The sequence below is a fragment of the Dendropsophus ebraccatus genome, chromosome 13 (genome assembly GCF_027789765.1).
Source record: "Dendropsophus ebraccatus isolate aDenEbr1 chromosome 13, aDenEbr1.pat, whole genome shotgun sequence".
Lineage (NCBI taxonomy): Eukaryota > Metazoa > Chordata > Amphibia > Anura > Hylidae > Dendropsophus > Dendropsophus ebraccatus.
This window is the reverse complement of record NC_091466.1, coordinates 23,528,572-23,537,022: the sequence shown is the minus strand read 5'-3', so window position 1 is coordinate 23,537,022 and position 8,451 is coordinate 23,528,572. Positions and strand designations below refer to the sequence as shown.

Here is an 8,451-nt window from a genome sequence, read left to right as displayed (position 1 = left end):
AACCCTATTCACTTTAGTGGGAATGAGCTACAAAACTACTTTTTTTTTTTCCATTTTAGTACAAGGCCACAATTTTGGTACTGCTGCACTAGTATATGGTTGAAGGAAGTTTTGCAACAGGGTTTATATACAGTATGTCATTCTTTTAGGCTGCACATAGGTGTTTTGGATCCATGTATCGATCTTACTGATAATGTCACCACAAAAGTATAAAAAACATGACCACTGCAGACAGATGACTTATAGAGAGCGGGCTAGAATTCGGCAATGTCCTTGCCTGATGTAATTTTTCTAAAAAAGAACAGATGATCATTAGATCGAGTCTCAGACTTTGGTGCATATCAGAGATTGTACATCACTACATTGACATTAATGGGACTGAGCTGACTGTGATGACCCTGACAGGTTGCTAGACAGTAGAATCAGACTTCACCTGTAGCACTTCCTAACAATGGCTCCCTGCACAAATAAATTCTTGGATCAATAATCCTTCTCCAGGATCTAGTGATCATAACCTGTAATATTATTACACTCCAGAAATATATCCAGGCCCATTCTCATGTCTTTTATTGGATTCACTATGGCCACTTCCTCTGGCAGAGAGTTCTATATAGTCTCACTGCTCTGACAGTAAAGAAGCTGTATGTACATTGACATTTTTATTTATTCACATTGGCTTTCTATAAATCTATCTTCTGTCTCTACTTTTCCTCTGTTATCTTTCTTTGTCTTCTCTTCTTTCCTCTCTTTCTCTGTCCTTAATCCTTTCTCTCTCTCTCTTCCTCTGTGCTCTCTCCTCTGTACCTGTCTCGCCTCTCTATTATATTCCTCCGTTCTCCCTCCTTTGTCTTTTTTTTCTCTTTTCTCTTTCTGTTCTCATTCTGACTCTTCTCTGTCCTCCCTCATATATCTCTGTCCTCTCCTCTCTCCCTGTTCTCTTATTTTTCTTATTTTCTGTTCTCTCTTCTTTGTGTCTCTCATTTCTTTTCTCTTTCTCTGTTCTGTATGCACCTTCTCCTTTTTCTCTGCCCTTCCTCTTATCTCTGTCTCTCCTCTCTTTTCTTCCTCCTATCTCTGTCTCTCCTTTCTCTTCCTCTGTTCTCTCTCCTGTCTACCTTTGTCTTTTCTCTTTCTGTTCTTACTCTCTGACTCTTCTCAGTCCTCCCTCCTATCACTTTGTCCCACCTCTCTCTTTTCTACATCTTTCTCTTCTCTGATCTCCTCTCTCTCCTATTTCTATGTCTTTCCTTTTTCTCTGGTCTCTTATTTTACTGTCCCTCCTTTCCTCTCTGTCTCTCTCTCTCAGTCCCTCCTTTCGTTCTCTTTTCTCTGGTCTTCTATCTCTCTGTCCCTCTTCTATCTTCTCTGGTCTCCTAACTGTCTCTCCTCTATCTTCTCTGGTCTCCTATCTCTCTGTCCCTCCTGTATCTCTCTATCTCTCCTCTATCTTTGCTGGTCTCCTATCTCTCTGTCCCTCCAGTATCTTATCTAGTCTAATATCACTCTGTCCCTCCTCTATCTTCTCTGGTCTCCTATCGCTCTGTCCCTTCTTTATCTTCTCTGGTCTCCTATCTCTCTGTCCCTCCTCTCTGTTCTCCTATCTCTCTGTCTCTCTTCTCTGGTCTCCTATTGCTCGGTCCCTCTTCTATCTTCTCTGGTCTCCTATCTTTCTGTCCCTTCTTTATCTTCTCTGGTCTCCTATCTCTCTGTCCCTCCTCTCTCTTCTCTAGTCTTCTATCTCTCTGTCCCTCCTCTCTCTTCTCTTGTCTCCTATCTCCCTGTCCCTCCTCTCTCTTCTCTGGCCTCCTATCTCTCTCTGTGCCTCCTCTCTCTTCTCTGGTCTCCTATTGCTCGGTCCCTCTTCTATCTTCTCTGGTCTCCTATCTCTCTGTCCCTCCTCTCTCTTCTCTGGTCTCCTATCTCTCTGTCCCTCCTCTCTCTTCTCTGGTCTCCTATCTCTCTGTCCCTCCTCTCTCTTCTCTAGTCTTCTATCTCTCTGTCCCTCCTCTCTCTTCTCTGGTCTCCTATCTCCCTGTCCCTCCTCTCTCTTCTCTGGTCTCCTATCTCTCTCTGTCCCTCCTCTCTCTTCTCTGGTCTCCTATTGCTCTGTCCCCCCTCTCTCTTCTCTGGTCTCCTGTCTCTCTGTCCCTCCTCTATTGTCTCTGGTGTCCTATTGCTCTGTCCCTCTTTTATCTTCTTTTGTCTTCTAGCTCTCTGTCTCTTCTCTATCTTCTCTGGTCACCTATCTTTGTGTCCCTCCACTCTTTTCTCTTTCTCTATTCTCTGGTCCCCTCTCTGCCCTTCATCTCTTTCTCTCTTCTCTATTCTTCTATTTCTATTTCTATGTTTCTCCTCTCTGTTCTCTCTCTATCCTTACACTCTTTCACTCTTCTTTACTCTTCTATCTCTCTGTCCCTCCTATCTGTCCCTCTTTCTGTTCACTTTCTCTGTTCATCCTCTCTGTCCCTCCTCTCTCTTCTCTAGTCTTCTAATGTATCTCTCTGTCCCTTTCTTTTTCTCTGTTTTCTAGTTTTCTATTTATCTGTCCCTCCTCTCTATTCTCTTTCTCTGTCCCTCTTCCCTGTTCTCTCTCTCTGTCCCTCCTCTCTTTCTCTCTTCTCTACTCTTCTATCTCCCTGTCCCTCCTTTCTATTTTCTTTCTCTGTTCTCTCTCTGTCCCTCCCCCCTGTTCTCTCTCTGGCCCTCCTCTCTTTCGCTCTTCTTTAGTCTTCTATCTCTCAGTCCCTCCTATTGTACCCTCCCATCTGTCCCTCTCTTTGTTCTCTTTCTCTGTTCATCCTCTCTGTCCCTCCTCTCTTCTCTAGTCTTCTATCTCTCTGTCCCTTCTCTCCTTTCTATTTCTCTGTTCTCTAGTTTTCTATTTATCTGTCCCTCCTCTGTATTCTCTTTCTCTGTCCCTCCTCTCTATTCTCTTTCTCTGTCCCTCCTCCCTGTTCTCTCTCTCTGTCCCTGCTCTCTTTCTCTCTTCTCTAGTCTTCTATCTCCCTGTCCCTCCTTTCTATTCTCTTTCTCTGTTCTCTCTGTCCCTCCCCCCTGTTCTCTCTTTGCCCCCCCCCCCCCCCCCCCCGTTCTCTCCCTGTCCCTCTTCTCTTTCTCTCTTCTCTAGTTTTCTATTGCTCTGTCCCTCCTCTCTGTTCTCTCTCTGCACCCCCCTCCCCCGTTCTCTCTCTCTGTCCCTCCTCTCTTTCTCTCTTCTCTAGTTTTCTATTGCTCTGTCCCTCCTCTCTGTTCTCTGGTCTCCAATCTCTCTGTCCCTCCTCTCTCTTCTCTGGTCTCCTATCTCTCTGTCTCTCCTCTCTTTCTCTCTTCTCTAGTCTTCTATCTCTCTGTTTCTCCTATCTGTTCCTAATCTCTTTGTCTCTTCTCTAGTATTCTATCTCTCTGTCCCTCCTCCCTGTTCTAGTCTTCTATCTCTCTCTGTCCCTCCTCTCTCTTTCCTTTCTTTGCTCTCTTTCTCAGTTTCGCTTTCTATTCTCTCTCTGATATCTCAGGCTAAGGGTGGTCCTGCATTATACAGTATATACCTCAATCCAGCTATAAATGTTACATCCATTATTCTCTATTTCTCCAGTACATTGTAAGATATGATTGTGTGCTGGGCACTTTTATAACCCTTAGGCTGGATTCACATGAGTTTTTTGTGGTGCTGCTTGGTCTGTATATATACAGTATAACAGCTGTCTATGTATATGCGTGCTGTCTGTGTGATGGCCCTCCTGCTGTGTCTACTATGATAGCATTGCCGGCTCTCCTCACATCCCTCCCCGCTCCCCCCATCATCCTACTATCATCTGTGTGGATTCCGCTGCCTGTTCTGTCTGTGCCCCAGATAACAAAGCTGCCGTTCTGCCTTGTATTCCATCTCTCCATCCTGTCTTTCTCCATCCCGGTCCCATCTCTCCATCCTGTCTTCCTCCATCCCTGTACCATCTCTCCATCCTGTCTTCCTCCATCCCTGTACCATCTCTCCATCCTGTCTTCCTCCATCCCTGTACCATCTCTCCATCCTGTCTTCCTCCATCCCTGTACCATCTCTCCATCCTGTCTTCCTCCATCCCTGTACCATCTCTCCATCCTGTCTTCCTCCATCCCTGTACCATCTCTCCATCCTGTCTTTCTCCATCCCGGTCCCATCTCTCCATCCTGTCTTCCTCCATCCCTGTAGCATCTCTCCATCCTGTCTTCCTCCATCCCGGTCCCATCTCTCCATCCTGTCTTCCTCCATCCCTGTACCATCTCTCCATCCTGTATTCCTCCATCCCTGTAGCATCTCTCCATCCTGTCTTCTGTGTACCATCTCTCCATCCTGTCTTCCTCCATCCCTGTACCATCTCTCCATCCTGTATTCCTCCATCCCTGTAGCATCTCTCCATCCTGTCTTCCTCCATCCCGGTCCCATCTCTCCATCCTGTCTTCCTCCATCCCGGTCCCATCTCTCCATCCTGTCTTCCTCCATCCCTGTACCATCTCTCCATCCTGTCTTCCTCCATCCCGGTCCCATCTCTCCATCCTGTCTTCCTCCATCCCTGTACCATCTCTCCATCCTGTCTTCTGTGTAGCCTCTCTCCATCCTGTATTCCTCCATCCCTTAGCATCTCTCCATCCTGTCTTCCTCCATCCCTGTAGCATCTCTCCATCCTCTCTTCCTCCATCCCTGTACCATCTCTTCATCCTGTCTTCCTCCATCTGTGTGGCATCTCTCCATCCTCTCTTCCTCCATCCCTTTACCATCTCTCCATCCTGTATTGCTCCATCCCGGTCCCATCTCTCCATCCTGTATTCCTCCATCCCTGTACCATCTCTCCATCCTGTATTCCTCCATCCCGGTCCCATCTCTCCATCCTGTCTTTCTCCTTCCCGGTCCCATCTCTCCATCCTCTCTTCCTCCATCCCTGTACCATCTCTCCATCCTCTCTTCCTCCATCCCTGTACCATCTCTCCATCCTGTCTTCCTCCATCCCTGTACCATCTCTCCATCCTGTCTTCCTCCATCCCTGTACCATCTCTCCATCCTGTCTTCCTCCATCCCTGTAGCATCTCTCCATCCTGTATTCCTCCATCCCTGTCCCATCTCTCCATCCTGTATTCCTCCATCCCTGTACCATCTCTCCATGCTGTATTCCTCCATCCCTGTAGCATCTCTCCATCCTGTCTTCCTCCATCCCTGTAGCATCTCTCCATCCTGTCTTCCTCCATCCCTGTAGCATCTCTCCATCCTCTCTTCCTCCATCCCTGTACCATCTCTCCATCCTGTCTTCCTCCATCCCTGTAGCATCTCTCCATCCTGTCTTCCTCCATCCCTGTAGCATCTCTCCATCCTCTCTTCCTCCATCCCTGTAGCATCTCTCCATCGTCTTCCTCCATCCCTGTAGCATCTCTCCATCGTCTTCCTCCATCCCTGTAGCATCTCTCCATCGTCTTCCTCCATCCCTGTAGCATCTCTCCATGTTGTATTCCGCTCCATCTCTTGTATGTTATTGTTCTCAGATGTTGCAGCCCCGCGTGATACAGAGCCTGATCTGAGGATGCTCCGGCGCTCACAGTTAACCCTTTCCTGTCCCCGCCGCCTCCTCCAGCAGTCCGGATGTGGAAGCATGTTAGGTTTATGCTACATTCCTGCATCCTGATTTTACAGCATTCCCTGAGAGAGCGGAGGGGGGAGGAGGGGGATGGTGATGCTGAGATGATGCACAAGTGATGATGTGGATGCAGAAGGTATATTCTTTTTCAGAGCTGATGCTGATGGTGAGCATGCGGTGAGGTCTCTGTGGCGCAATGGACGAGCGCGCTGGACTTCTAATCCAGAGGTTCCGGGTTCGAGTCCCGGCAGAGATGGTACCCACCGTACTCTTTTGTTTTACAAACAATATAATCTACATTTACTGTAATTATGTATCTGTGCAGCTGCCAAGAGCTGGTCCTCGATTCTGAATGGTATATTCTGAATTAGTCACCTCTCCCCGGGTATCTCTCTCTCTCTCTCGCTCGCTCTTATCTATCCTCTTTTTTTATGCTGTATTTTATATCAATGATGTTTTGTTGGATATATGTATGATAATAAAGATGCAGTTTTTTATATTGAGCTGTATTGTATTTTTTTACTTGATTTAAAGAAAGATAAATGCCTACAAGGATGCTTATTGGCTAGATGTAGCAGAGCTGGATTAGTCAGTTACTATTATGTTATTAAAGGTTTACATACACTCCTATGGAAAATTAGAGAAGTGATTTGTACTTAATGATGGCAAATAGAGCTAGTCACATGTCACTCTGCTACATCTGTCACACTATATACCATCACAACTCTGCTAAATCTATCACTGTCAAACCAACTTGGCTATATGATAAAGTCATCTTTGCCAACTTTACTTTTTGAAAACTACAGATTTTCCTGCATGGCAATAAAAATCTATTTAAAAAACGAACAAATTCAGCTCTGCTATATCAGCATTATTAGTCATATTTAACTATACAATTGTAATAATGGTAAAGCCAGTAGTGACTGTATACACTTCAATGGTAAAGTGTCGGTATGAGAACAGAAAAAACATTTCAGCTCCCTTCCAGAAACTGCGCCACACCTTGGTTGTGTTTGGCATTGCAGCTCATTGAAAAGAATGACGCTTGGCTGCAATACCACACACAACCTGTAGACAGGTGTGGGGCTGTTACAGAGAAAAGCCATATCTTTTCTCATTCCATACAATTATTTGAAGATATAGAAGAAAAGATTTTGTCTTCACGTCAAGCTTCCAGACTGTGTGATACAGGTAAAATGATATTCCGACATGTACAAAGTGTACCAGAGTGGATCCATTCATTTTAATAGACATTTACTACTAGTGTTCTGTCCAGTTCCTGAATAGGAGAAATATATTGAAAATGTCAAAAAGATATGTACCTTAAAAGGGAATCTGTCACTAGGTTTATGCTGCCTTAAATGAGGGCTGCATAAACTAGTGACAGAAATGCTGCATAGATCCGTGTATTACATCCTTCTGTTCATCCATTCTAATATGCAGGAAAATAGGATTCTTGCCACACCCCTCCCCCTGTTCTTTAGCTTCTGATTGACAGTTGACTGCCTATGCACAACATGGATACATAACTGCCAATCAGCAGCTGGTGGGCAGAGTTTTCTGCTTCTCATGAATATCCAGGACTACTGGGCTCATGCACATAATAGAGAGGACTACTTATTGTCCATGTTATTCAGGAGGATATCTCAGAATCAGCTGCACAGAACAATGTAAATGATACCTCATTCTGTTCAGCTTCTCTGTCACTTTTTTATGCTACCCTGAGATAGGACAGCATAAGCTTACTGACAGAATCTCTTTAACCCCTTGCCGCAAAATGATGTTCCAGGACCGTCATGTAAAGCAGGTAGTTCCTGCAACATAATATAATATATACAATAAATGTGAAGGAAAGTGATTCGCTCACCACGTAGCCGCAATCTTCGGGTAGTGAAACCCAATATACTCCAACTATGTGGAGCACTATACTCACAGAGTCGATATGACTTCAGAAATCTTTTTTATTTTCTTATGTAGATAGATGCAGCATACCAGAAGTTACATGCTCACAGCTGATGTGACTCTCACATCCGGACGCCCAAGTACGTCCTCCTCGCGGACGTTTCGGAGGATACAGACTCCTCCTTCCTCATGCGCGAGGACGTAAGAGACAGGGCGGGATTATAACGAATCAGCATTTAACCCTGTAAGTGTAACTCATCAGCAATATGACATACAATTTAACACAATGCTACAAATTCATTATAATACGCATGATAATTGGGTGAAACAGAAGGTAATAACTATAAGTGGTTCAGGGAAGAAACAGAGTGCTGCACCTCACACCTATGGTTGATACTAGTGCCGCTAGGCTATATAAAAAACACATCAGAATTTTGTGTATGAATTGATCAAGCCATACTGCCCCATGTACCTCGTGCCGGTATCTGATACACATGGGTCCCTACACTAAGTCCACACCGTGCCAGTCAGTGGCCACCAACCCCGCAGGCGTGCACAGTCAGGGAACGGGGGCCATGGGACGGCCCTGCGACCCCCATGCCACAGGACCAGACCCAAAAACACCACACCAGAACCCGGCCAGCACCGCCGGCGGAGAAGGTCGCCCCCAAGCAGCACAAGTCTGGATAAGGAATTACACTCACCATAGCTGCAGCAAACAGAATGGGAAAAAACAGGAGGGATTAAAACCATGTGCACTCAGGTGTCTCCTGCTAATTGCGGTCATGTGGGTCTCACCAGGAGGAGTGCAAAACACGGAGAAAAGAGAGAAACAAAATGCGGTTCAGGGAAGAAACAGAGTTCTGCACCTCACACCTATGGCTGATACTAGTGCCGCTAGGCTAAATAAATAACACATCAGAATTTTGTGTATGAATTGATCAAGCCA

General features: G+C 45.6%; 1 non-coding gene across 1 annotated transcript; it reads left to right on the top strand.

Moving 5' to 3' along the window:
* Positions 1-5,782: 5,782 nt before the first annotated feature.
* TRNAR-UCU (transfer RNA arginine (anticodon UCU)) lies at positions 5,783-5,856 on the top strand. Its single transcript has one exon. It is a non-coding gene; the product is annotated as a tRNA-Arg (tRNA).
* Positions 5,857-8,451: the final 2,595 nt, after the last annotated feature.